Raw genomic sequence first — 13,617 nt, 5'->3', positions numbered from 1 at the left:
AATCCAGATATATTAGATCCACCACATTTCCCTTGTCTAAAAAATCTGTTACTTTCTCAAAGAAGGAGATCAGGTTGGTTTGGCACGATCTACCTTTCGTAAATCCATGCTGTAATCTATCCCAGTTGCCATCGGCCTCATGCTCCGGAACCACTCTCTCTTTTAAGATTTTTTCCATGACTTTGCATACTACAGATGTTAAACTAACAGGCCTGTAGTTACCCGGGTCACTTTTTTTCCCCTTCTTGAATATAGGAACTACATTAGCTAATCTTCAGTCAGACGGTACAATCCCCGAATTTAGAGATTTATTAAAGATTATCGCTAACGGGCTAGCAATATCCCTCGCCAATTCCATAATATTCTAGGATGAAGATTATCCGGGCCCCCCGATTTACTTCCGTTAAGCTGTTCAAGTTTGGCTTCTACCTCAGATACCGTAATGTCTACCCCCATATCTTCATTCCCATCGGTCCCTCTATCACTATTCCTTAGCCCTTCATTAGCCTCATTAAAGACCGAGGCAAAATATTCGTTCAGATATTGTGCCATTCCAAGATTATCCCTAATCTCCACTCCGTTTAAAGTTTTAAGCGGTCCCACTTCTTCTTTCTTGGTTTTCTTCCTATTTATATGGCTAAAAAACCGTTTGCTATTGGTTTTAATCCCCTTCGCTAGGTCCATCTCCACTCGTCACTTTGCCTTTCTCACAGCTTCCCTACACCCTCTGACCTCAATAAGGTAGGTTTCTTTGCTGATCCCTCCCATTTTCCACTCCTGGTACGCTTTCTGTTTTTTCTTAATGACCCCTCTAAGACGCTTGCTCATCCAGCTCGGTCTAAAACTGCTACCTATGAGCCGTTTTCCCCTTCTCAGGATACATGCCTCTGACAACTCCTGCAACTTCAACCTGAAGTAACCCCAGGCGTCATCTGCCTTTAGATCCCTAAATATGTTAGCCCAGTCCACTTCCCTAACTAGTCGCCTTAATTTAGTAAAGTTAGCCCTTTTGAAATCGTACACCCTAGTCTCAGATGCACTATTGATTATCCTCCCATTTATTTGGAAACGAATTAGCTCATGATCACTCGAGCCAAGGTTGTCCCCTACAACAATTTCCTCAACAAGGTCCTCGTTACTCACCAAAATCAAATCTAAAATGGCATCCCCCCTCGTCGGTTCAGCAACCACTTGATGAAGGAATTCATTAGCTATCACGTCTAGGAAAAGCTGAGCCCTATTATTATTACTAGCATTTGTTTCCCAATCTATATCCGGGAAGTTAAAGTCCCCCATGATCAAGCAGTTCCTATTAGTGTTTACCTCCTTAAAAACATTAAAGAGCTCTCTATCCGTCTCCAAGCTAGATCCCGGCGGTCTATAGCACACCCCAATCACTATCCCAGGTGAGGCACTGGTAGTTTTCTTCCCCAATGTGACCATTGCCCAAACAGACTCCGTATTATCCATTGCATTGCTAGTTATCTCATTACATTTCACCTCATTATTGATATACAATGCTACTCCCCCACCTTTACCTTTGCATCGGTCTTTCCTAAACAGCACATACCCTTCCATACCTGTACTCCAGTCATGGCTACCGTTCCACCATGTTTCGGTTATTCCTACGATATCCGGTTTCAATTCCCGGACCAGGAGCTCCAGTTCCTCCATTTTGTTACCTAAGCTTCTCGCATTGGTGAACAAACATCCTAATTTTTCCTGTTGGGCTCCTCTCACTCTTTTCACCCAACTCAGTAGGGACACAGTACTTCCAGTATGACTTGTAGATCTAGTATCCGTCCCCCCCCTCTTCCTTACACGTAACCGCCCCCCTCTGGCTATATCTGTTGTTATCTTGTTGTCCTCACTCCCAATGTATAAATTTGGCGTGGAGAGCACCAGGACCTCTCCCGACCGTCTCCCCCCAGTGTCTAGTTTAAAGCTCTTTTAATCAGATGAGCCAGCCTCCCTCCTAGAAGTCTACTTCCTTCCCTACTTAGGTGGAGCCCATCCCTTGAGAACAGTTGTCTGTCCCCAAAAGCCTCCCAGTGCCCATACATCCCAAAGCCCTCCTTGTAACACCACTCCCTCAGCCAACTATTAATCGTCACGATCCTTTCACCCCTTTGGCGCCCTTCCCTAGGGACAGGTAGAATCCCACTGAAGATCACCTGAGCCTCAATTTCCTTGAGCGTCTTACCCAACCTGGCATAGTCTCCCTTGATCCTCTCTAGCGAGAATCTAGCCGTGTCATTCGTTCCTACATGAAGGATGATCAAAGGGTTCTTACCTGCTCCTCTTAGGATCCTTTTCAACCTCAGGTCCACATCCCGTATTTTAGCACCCGGTAGACAGCACACCCTTCTGTTCTCCGGATTGGCCCTGGTCACAGGCCTGTCCAACCTTCGCAGTATGGAATCCCCAATCACGTAGACCTGCCTTCGCCTGGGGACAGTGCGGTCCTCTAACCTATCCCCCGTTCCCCCTAGTTGCAAGCTCCTTCCATTCCTATCATCCCTTGTGGTTCCCCTTAAGCCATCCTGTATCCTCCCTGGGCCCAAACTTGGTGCTACCTCCATAGACTCCTCCCCTTTTTCTATGGGACTGGCCGCTCGTCTCTTTTTCCTTGGCCTCCCACCGTCAGCTACCACCTGCTTTACCCCTTCCTCATTCTCCAAACCTTCAAACCTGTTCCTTAGCTCAATTTCCCCCTCACTGGCTCTCCTTTTCCTTGGCCTGCTTCTCACGGTCACATGCTTCCACCGCCCATCTTCCTCCTCTGGTGGTCCCCCCTCCTTGGCCTCAGCCCCTGCTCCCCGCTGTGCCCCTGGGCGTTCCCCTTCAGTTACTGCTTGCCATTGCTCCATCAGCTTCTCAAACCCCCTTCTATTCTCTATCAGGGTTTCTACCTGCAGCTCTAGGCCCTGGATCTTTTCCTCCAGCAGCTCTATTAGGCGACACTTCATGCATATATAGTACTGTTCTGGGTCCCCCGCTAGGACCAGGTACATACCGCAGCTGCTGCATGCTCTCATCCTCGGTGTGTCTTCTGCTGCTTGGCTCATGGCTGCTGCTGTCTCGGCCTCGCTTGGCGTTCTTGCCTGGGGATTGCGGGGGCCGCAGTGCCTCCCCCTTCCACCTCCCCCTGCAAACTCCCACGCTAACTCCCCTGTTGGCAGCCCTGTTTGCTGCCTCCTTCACAGCTGTGCCGCTGCCTGGCTGGGCGGCCGCTTTTATAGGCCCCTCCTAGCCTGACTCCTCCCCCTACTCAGGGCTCAGCCAATCCTGGCTCGGCTGCCCCTTCAGCAGTCTGCCCCTCCGGGCCTCTACAGCGAGATACAAACACTACACAAACAGACGCAAAGACACTCACCTGCTCCTCCAATGGGAACTCCCACGCTAACTCCCCTGTTGGCAGCCCTGTTTGCTGCCTCCTGTGCCGCTGCTCGCAGCTGATTAGCTAATTTCCCTAATTAGATGCAGGAGTTGCCGAGCGAGATCACCCTGAGGAGGGTCACTGAAGGAGATAGAAAGCGCATGCTGCGTGAAAGCCAGCACAACCCAGGGGCCTATGCTGCCATGCTCATGGAGGCAATGCTCCCACAGTACCTGAGGATAGCCTGGCGCGGAAAAGTGTGCTACCACGGAGCACCCAATAAGGCAGCTCTTCCCTGGAACCTCATGCGGAAGTTTTTCGATTACCTCCAGGAGAGCTTCGTGGAGATCTCCCAGGAGGATTTCTGTTCTATCCCCATATATATAGACCTCCTTTTCACATAGTTCAGATTCCTGTTACATTAATAATAAAAGTTTACATGTTTAAAGCACTTACCGACTGATCCTTCCCCTGATTCAGGGTCTGGGGTAACTGCTGGGGAGGGTTGGTAGGGGATCTCCGTGAGGGTGATGAAGAGATTCTAGCTGCCGGGGAAACCTGCGTTGTAAGCGCTGTCGACTGCCTCGTCCTCCTCATCTCCTTCCTCATCTTCCCCGTCCGCGAACATCGCCGAGGAACTGGCCGTCGACACTATCCCATCGTCGGAGTCCACGGTCACTGGTGGGGCAGTTGTGGCAGACCCACCGAGAATGGCATGCAGTGCCTCGTAGAAGCGGCATGTCTGGGGCTGGGCTCCGGAGCGTCCGTTTGCCGCTTTGATTTTTTGGTAGCCTTGTCTCAGCTCCTTGACTTTCACGCGGCACTGCGTTGTATCCCGGCTGTATCCTCTGAGTGCCATGGCTTTGGAGACCTTCTCATAGGTCTTTGCATTCCGTTTTTTGGAGTGCAGCTCCGAAAGCACAGACTCATCACCCCACACAGCGATCAGATCCAAGACTTTCCTGTCAGTCCATGCTGGGGCCCTCTTTCTATTCTGAGATTGCCTGGACTCCTCTGCTGGAGAGCTCTGCATCGTTGCCGGTGCTGCTGAGCTCGCCCTGATGTCCAACAAGGAAATGAGATTCAAACTGGCCAGACAGGAAAAGGAATTCAAATTTTCCCGGGGCTTTTCCTGTGTGGCTGGTCAGAACATCCAAGCTCGGACTGCTGTCCAGAGCATCAACAGAGTGGTGCACTGTGGGATAGCTCCCAGAGCTATTAAGGTCGATTTCCGTCCACACCTAGCCTAATTCGACATAGCCACATCGAATTTACGCTACTCCTCATCGGGGAGGAGTACAGAATTCGAACTAAAGAGCCCTCTAGGTCGAACTAATTAGCTTCTTGGTGTGGACGGGTGCACGGTTAATTCGAATTAACGCTGCTAAATTCAAATTAAAGTCCTAGTGTAGACCAGGCCTTAGTGCTTAAGGGAAAGGAAAAGACCCACTGTTGCTGTGCAGGGGGGAGCCAAACTGCTGTATGGGTGATTCAAGTGTGTGTTGGGGAAAGGGGAGGGGCTGGCAGCCATGTTATGGTGTTGCACATTGCCACTGATGTGGTGACACCCTCCTCAGGGCAATGTATTCACCTCTGTAGCTCTGGCATCCTGACAGGCTGTGCAGATCGGAGAAACTGGCCCAGAACCTCAAAGCTAGCCTCACTTCCATTGAAATCAATGGGGAGTAGATGCCTAACTGCTTTTGAGGAGCTGAGCCCCTTTGCCTCAGGCCAGAATTATTACAAATATTAAAAGCAATTTTAATTTGTTTAAATAAAAAGATTTTTAAAAAATAAAAAGATTACATTACTGAGGGCTATTGGAAAATATTATACTCTTTCTCTGATAGCTTTCATCCTTGGCTCAGCTAAAAGTGAAATAGTAAGGGCTGCTGGAAGTTATTCTGGAACTTTCCAGTAGAGTAACCCATATACACCTCTACCCTGATATAACACGACCCGATATAACACAAAATTGGATATAATGCGGTAAAACAGCGCTCTTGGGGGCAGGACTGCATACTCTAACGGATCAGCGTGTCAGCATGTCTGGCTCCAACATGCTGCTCTGAGCGGTGTGTTAAGGGTGCCGGGCTAGGGCTGAGGGGTTAGAGAAGGGGCAGAGGGTCTTGGGGGGCGGTCAGGAGACAGGGAGCGGGGCGGTTGGATGGTTCAGAGGTTCTGGGGCAGGGTGGTCAGGGACAAGGAACAGGGCCATTGGATAGGGCATGGGAGTCCTGGGGTGATTAGGGATGGGGTCTCTGGAGGAGGTGGTCAGGGGACAAGGAGCAAGGGGCTTAGATAGGGGTGGGGTCTTGGAGGGTGATGGGCGGGGGTCTCTGCCAGGGGTAGTCAGGAGACAAGGAGCGGGGTTGGATGGATTGGGGGTTCTGAGGGGTCAGTCAGGGGCAGGAAGTAGGTGGGGTCAGATAGGGGCGGCCAGGCATGTTTGACGACTATTAATAATGGAAATGCTCGAGGCCAAAGCATGTTCGATGTAATGCGGTTTCACCTATAACATGGTAAGATTTTTTGGCTCCTGAGGACCGCTTTATATCAGGGTAGAGGTGTACATTCACATTTCTACTCAGAAAAAGGCAATAGATATGGCCTTTCATCTGATAGATGTATTGATTTTTAGTCTAGCAGAAAATATTTAGCATGCACCACCTGATCTAGTGGAATGTTTAATGAGAAAACATAACAAGCACAGGCTATTTCTAATTGCAGACATTAAAACTATGGACAAGGTTAAACAAAGAGAAACCATCATCAGGTGAAACCAGTCAATCAAGTAACAAAACAAAACAAAACAAAAGAATAACACAGATAACTATTCTGAAAGAGTCATGAAAGCTTTTTACTAAGTGGAAATGTTGGATTTTATCTTGTCATGTCATAGTGGTGGTGATTGGCCTGTTAAACATTACAGAAGAAGACAAAAGAATTAACTAGTTTGAATTAGGACTGTGAAAGTTGGCCAGCTGATTCATAAAAGAAGTTTTAAAATCACTACAAAAGCAGCCATGCAGCATATAGCAGCTTTTATTAGATTTGATGTATCTTACAGACTGGTGAGTGAAATGGTTTCCACATGGAGAGAAAGTGGAAATTTCCAGCAGGAAGAAAGCATCCAGCAGATCATACACTTTGGAACAAATTCAAAAGAATAACATCTTCGGAAAAATGTTATTTTTCAAGACTGTAGAACTGATCTCACTCCTTTGAAGTCAATAGCAGCTTTGCCTTGGAAGGAGAATTAGGCCCAAGCTTACTAAGAAACAATCAGAAATCAAATTCAAAGGCTTTATACAATGTGGTCATTTGAGTTTTACTAATTGGTTTTATTGTAGCAATTGCAGCTGTGGTGGATATTAAAACATTTTAAATGCAGACCAAGATATTCAAAAGTGACTAGTGATTTTGGATGCCCAACTTTAGATACCTTAAAGGGGCCTGATTCTCAGAAAGCATGAAGCACGTATCCTCTGAAAGTTAGGCTTTCTACGGTGGGCTCCCAAGCGAGGTACCAAAAGTCACAAGTTCCTTTTGAAAATCATGACCACAAATAAACAAAAGCTACTAGAAATGTGTGGCCAAATAAATGAGCCATCTGATTTTTATTGCAATGATAATATAGGCCTGGCATTGTACCCTAAAGCTCACCAGACACTGGCTCAGGTGGAAAGAGCAGGCTGCTGCCAGCCCTGGAAAGCAGTCATTTATATTGTATCATTTGTGTGATCCTGTGCCTAATTAAAGGCCTGGTCCACAAACCCTCCTGTAAGCAGCCCCAATAGAATTAACAGGATCACTCATGCGTGAGAACTACGTGAGTCAAAAGGGTTTGCAAAAGCAGGACCCAATACTTTACTAAAGATAGAATCATAGACATGTAGGGCTGGAAGGTACCTCAAGAGATCATCTAGTCCATCCCCCTGTGCTTAGGCAGGACCAAGTAAACCTAGACCATCTCTGACAGGTGTTTATCCAACCTGTTCTTAAAAACCTCCGATGACAGGGATTCCACAACCTCTCTTTGCAAGCCTATTCTAGAACTTAACTACCCTTATAATTAATTTCTTCCCTAATATCTAACCTAAATCTGCTTTGCTTCAGATTAAGCCTATTACTTTTGCCCTATCTTCAGTGGACATGGGGAGCAATTGATCACAGTCTTCTTTATAATAGCACTTAACATACTGGAAGACTGTTATCGGGTCTCTGCTCAGTCTTCTTTTCTCAAGACTAAACTTACCCAATTTTTTAACCCTTCCTCACGGGTCAGGTCTTCTAAACTGTTTATCATTTTATTGCTCTTCTGTGGACTCTCCAATTTCTCCACATCTTTGTTAAAGTGTGGCACCCAAAACTGGACACAGAGCACCAGGTGAGGCCTCACCAGTTCCAAGCAGAGTGGCACAATTACCCCAATGTTTTACATATGACACTTACAGTAATATAGTCCAGAATCATATTAGCCTTTTGCAACAGATCACATTGATTCATATCCAATTTGTGATCCACGATAACCCTATATCCTTTACATCACTACTACCACCTACTTGGTTATTTCCTATTTTATAGCTGTGCATTTGATTTTTCCTTCCTAAGTGTAGTACTTTGCACTTATCATTAAAGAATTGGTCTGAAATCAACAAGATGAAATTCTGTAATTTGTCAAGGTTGTTTTGAATTTTAATCATATACTCTAAAGTGTTAGCAACCTCTCCCAGGTTGATGCTATCACAAATGTTATAAGCACACTCTCCACTCCATTATCAATAGACAGCTCATGGTTTTAAAAAATGTAATTCCCGGGTGCAACATCACACCTGTGAATGATCAGATTTAACTAATCAAAACAAGCACTTCCTCTGCGTCTGAGTGCCACTTGGGATATGTTTCAGATGAACCCACAGGGCCAAGACAGAAGAATATTTTTGAACATTTTGATCCATGTCTTATATAAACTGAAAACAGGAACGTTTGGAATGCTGGATCTGTAATTTCATTGTTGGATTCGGTGATGGCACCATTATTCAAACTTAATTCTTGGGGTTTATATTATGATGTTGCTGGCTTTATAGCCTCATAATTATTAAAATGATAAGGTGCTTTATATTGTCAGGGTGATTTACAAACAGACTCATTAATCCTTGCAACACCCTCAAGAAAGAGCTATTATCACCCCATTTTATAGAGAGGAAGAGAGATTAAATGACTTGCTCAGGGCCAAAAAAGCAAATTAGTCCAGGTTGGGGGATCAGAATGAAATTTCTGACTCCTTGTCCCTTATGATCAACCCTATAATTACATCCTAATTCATCGTAGCCTATTGGAGTCTAAGCCTCTAATCCTAAAGCCTCCCTTTGCAGGTGCTTCTAATAGCTGATACTTTAGGTTAAGCATATCAAAGCCTGGGTCCTTTCTGGGGGCAATGGGTTTTGGAAAGTCAGAGCAGAGAGTCAGCCCATTTGCAAACACCCAGGATAAAACCTCCATGTTCGTCATTATAAACGTTTTGGATGGTAGCTTGAGCTGCTCCATGAGGACTGAGGTATACTAGAAAGCTGACATTTGGCCTGAAACTATTTCTTGTTCAGAGATGCTCTTTCCAGTGTTTTAGTTAAAATCCATTTCAACTTGTCCCAATTATGAAGATTTAACAATTCTGCTCTGCTCCACATTTGCATTAATGTTTACAATAACGATAAGGGCATAGTGATCTCCTACTAGTCTAATGGCAGGAGGGCTGCAATGAGCATGAACCATTATGGAATTTGAATTCTTTAAAAATCATTTTCTGAACTTTGACTCATTCATTCATCAGCTGCACACTGAGTAAGGCAGGGCTCAGCGTGAACCAGTGCCTTATTCAATAAGGCACAGACTCAGGATGACAAGCCCTGTTCCCACTTAGGGTATGTCTACAGTGCAATTGAAGCTGTGACGATGGCATCCTTAGACATATCTGAGCTCTCCTAAACTAGCTAACTTGAGTACCAGGAGCAGTGAAACCATAGCAGTGTGGGCTTCAGCACAAGCTGTACAGCCCACCTGGGAACGTACTCAAGCAGCTAGCCTGCACAGAAGCCTGGGCTTCTATGTTTTCAGTGCTCTCGGCCCTTGAGATAGCTAGATTAAAGGTATTCCTAGCCAGACTGCAATCATCCCGCTAACTGCAATGTAGACATACCCTTGGGCATCAAAATGAAATAGATTTTGAACGTGTGTTCAGCACTTCATGGGAGCTGCTGGGTACTGAAGATTTTTTTAATCTGGTTCTTAATGTCTTTGTGTGCACATTTTCTAAAGGAATGCATGTTTTGTACATTTTGTCTATTGCTGTCTAGCAAATGGGTTTTGTATTGTTATAAAGCACATAATGAAGGATATTCCCCCCCCTGGAATTTCTTAAGAGAACTTCAAACTTCTAAAATTACTCACTCAAAGTCAGGAAATACCAAATTAAAGATGCTTGTGCTCTGGCCACCTGGGAGCTGGATTGAAACCACTAGCTGAGCTCACATCACTGAAGCTGGTACATAAGAATTTATTTGGTTACTGCCAATCTGAGCTGGCCTCATGCTGGTACTAACCTGCTACTAACTCCTGCCTAGGAACTCCTTGTCACAGTGGGCAAGTCACACCATTCTCAGTGCCTTAGTTTCCTACCTGTAAAATGGGGATAATAATAAATCCTTTAGCCCACCTCTGTCAATATGTCTATTCAAGTATAAGCATTTATGGGTATATAAATAGTGCCTCACACGATGGGGCCTGATCTCAGTTGGTGCCTGTAGGTGCTATTGTAATACAAATGAATAATATACATTAACAACACTCCAATTGACATCAGGAAGAGCAAGACTGGGTCTCAAAGGGGTAGAGTTCCATTTAGCATTACCAATTCCCAAAGCCAGCCAGTAAACAGCCTACAAAAACCTCTGCTTTAGTTTTTGGAATGAAACTAAGTGAGCCTGGATATAGAATGAATGAATAACCAATAAAGTCATCATAAGTTTTCAACTCCAAGATGGTATTTTGGGAAAGATTGCTTGGGATTCAACTCACATAATGTTGCATAAACTCTTCTAGGACATAAGAAACCTGAATATTAGTGGGGCTAACTCTGGCTTCCATTTAATGCAGATGCACATTGTTCACACAAACACCTACCTGCATAGGCGATGCTTTGCATGAATAAAACAAATCCATTTCTGCATGTATAAGATCCATCTATCAACTGCAAGGAAGCATGTGCATGCACATGTATTCATAGGTTCAGAGAATCAGGCCTCCAAAGGAAAGGGTAGCAATTTGAGCTCAAGAAAATGTAAACATTAAAAAGATTTCAGGTGTGTCAAGCCCACTTTCCCGGAGGAATTCAAAATTACTTTTAAAATCTGTTGATTTGATTGGCGCTTTGTTTTAAAATTTTCATACAGAAGTTTTTCCGTTCACCTTAGTGTTATGTGAACTTCTGCACTGCTTGCCCTGCTGTTCTGGTGATCATTTCTCATCAGAATGGCTACAGTGGCTCTTGACCCTTCATTGACAGTGTTGTACTTACCAAGGCAATGAAAAAACCAGTATCGGTGCTCACTCAAAATCTCTAGGATGGAGCGATTTAGAGGAACAAACTAGTTTAACACAATATTGTGGCTGAGAATTTATGAACATAAAAGTTATGGCTGCCACACAGGGCTCACGCTTTTATACACACTTACATGCTGTGATGTTGCCATATATATTGCAGCCCTCTCTTACATGAAACCTGCTGTCGGGGCAGCGCTGCAGCACTTCCCAACTGCCTGACTGGCACACAGCTGCCATGTGGCTCATGTTCCCAGCAGCTAGTGGTTTGCTGCCAATCTGTCCCACCTCCACCTATCAGACTTCCCTTCTGCTGCTGCTTGTCTGCTCATAGCTTCCTTTGCCAGTCACATGGCTCCTTACCTTGCTTTCCTCTTCCGGGCCACTCCTCACTGCTCTGGCATTTCTCCCTTCTCACTATTCTAACACCCCGTGCCCTTTCTGAACCTTCCTTCAGCTGCCACTAGATTTCTCCCCCTCCCATTTTTGATTTTTTGTACAGAATTCAGGCTCCAAGGGGTTAAAGAAAGTGCACTCAGTGCAATCATCTGTATGTTCTCACATGCAGTTTGACAGGATAAGCAGCTCCACAGCTTCATCCATGAATTCTTAGTTTTTAAGGAGAAACTGGCATTATCTTGCTCTGTGTTGTTTATTGGAGCTCAGGTCAGGAAAATGTAAAGCCTCTGCCCCAAACTCTGGAATTTGGGCTTTTGAGTATTCATCCCTGGGCTTTCCACTTCTGAGAATGCTGATAATTCCCACTCCCTAGACCTCTGCCCTGCTTGCACTTCGTGTAGTGGTAACACTGCAAGTCAGTAAGGGAGGTGGGGCTAGGATGAATCATCCCTTCGCTTGAGGCGTCTCTAAAGCTCTCACATAACAAAAATGTCATCAAATTTCCCTAAAAGCAAAGCAAAACAAGAGCAAAACCAAATCAGCTTTCTACTCGAGCTGCCCAGTAGCTCTCAGCTTCAGGGGAACTTTTTAGAGGGCTTGAAAACCACAGCCTTGTTGACGTTCTAAAGCAATAACAGAGCTGAACAACACAGACCCATGTGTTGTGGTGACAGGTTCTCTGCCCTGCCCCTCTTCCTGGGCCCGCTGGCTGAACTGAATAAAGTGCAGAGGCTTCCCGCGTTATGCAGCACGCGTGGTTTTATTTACACATGTTAAGCAATTTTCCCACCACTCAGCATTGAGCTATATGCAAGGCTTGCAGAGTTAGTTCCCTCTTTTCTAAGCAGTCAGCCCACAGCTAGAGGAGACTGACCTTTTCCTGGCTCGACTTTTCTTTTGGCTCCCAGCCCTTATAACTGCTGGCTTGTCAGGCCTGCAGGTGGAGCCAGTCCCCAAGCCAGGCATCAGGTCTGATTCACCAGCCCAATCTATTTCTCTTGATTAGAGCTGGCTGAGCAGGGTAATTAGGTGTTTTCACTACTTAGCACCCTGCTACAGTTGCACAACCTGACATTTTTTTTATTTTAAAATTAACTATTCACTTGATCCCACTCTTACTGGAATTAATGAGCTTACATCTCTCTACAGTGGTAGCCAACCTTATACATATTCCATGCTATATTATTATTTATATTACTTATATAGTTATATTATTTATGATCACTGTAACTTAGAGCCACATTGTATTTAGGCCCTGGACGGAAACAAACTGTATCTTGGTTATATTTAATTACCCTACGTTAATGTGATGTTTACTGAATGTAGATTCAATAGAGGAAGCGTGTGTCAATATTTCATTGTATGAAAACAGACCTCAATCCATTTTCTAAAGCACAGGAGGTCTAATATTGTCAGAGAAGGGAGTGTCTGTTTGGAAACTTTTATTGTCTCTTTATCACATACCAGCAAGAGCCAATAAAAGGCTACATGCCTTGTATAGAAAAAATACAAAGGTTGTTTTACTTTAAGATTACACACATGTTTTTAATGCTCTGTACTTCATTAAGCTTAGCCCTTCCTCTTTTCTTTCCAAACTATATGCTCTATCAACACAGGAGGGAAGAGAATCATGTTCAGTGAATCAGTTTTAGAAATTCTTATATATAACTTCCTGAAGTAGGTCATCGAGCATGAGATTCTGGCTGAGTAATGTCAGGTCAGTTGTGAATAATGTAATTCACAGTGTGTAATTTTGATGAACTACCACATAATGTAAATTTGTTTGTCTAGTAGCGTTTGCCTCCCTCCTGATTATCGTGAATGAGAGAACAAGGGTGCATTAGGTACAGATAATTTGAGACTGAGATATTTCTAGATAAACACTAAAGACTTGGGAAAAAAGGCAGGTCCCAATTTTTTCTAATCACTTTAACTTAGTGGAACTGGAAAGGGATTCAAAGAGGAGTATATTTTTAGAGTGAGCTTTAAATGGAAGGGAAACTGGATTGCTGATGCTCCTGACTTATGACTTCGTACTACGTATGATCTGGAACAGTTTTAATTAGCTTTAAGGCCTAAAAGATTATTGTTTTATTATTTAAACATTTATTTTCCACTATACATTTTTGTCCATATATTTGGTATTAGTTAATGAGGCAACTATTGACACTAATTTACAATGTTGGACATATTAATACCACATTGCACATGATTAATAATGGCCCAAAGGAAAGAGATAG

This window comes from Mauremys reevesii, linkage group 2 (assembly GCF_016161935.1).
Source record: "Mauremys reevesii isolate NIE-2019 linkage group 2, ASM1616193v1, whole genome shotgun sequence".
Classification (NCBI taxonomy): Eukaryota; Metazoa; Chordata; order Testudines; family Geoemydidae; genus Mauremys; species Mauremys reevesii.
The sequence above is the reverse complement of the archived record's forward strand: the minus strand, read 5'-3'. Positions refer to the sequence as shown.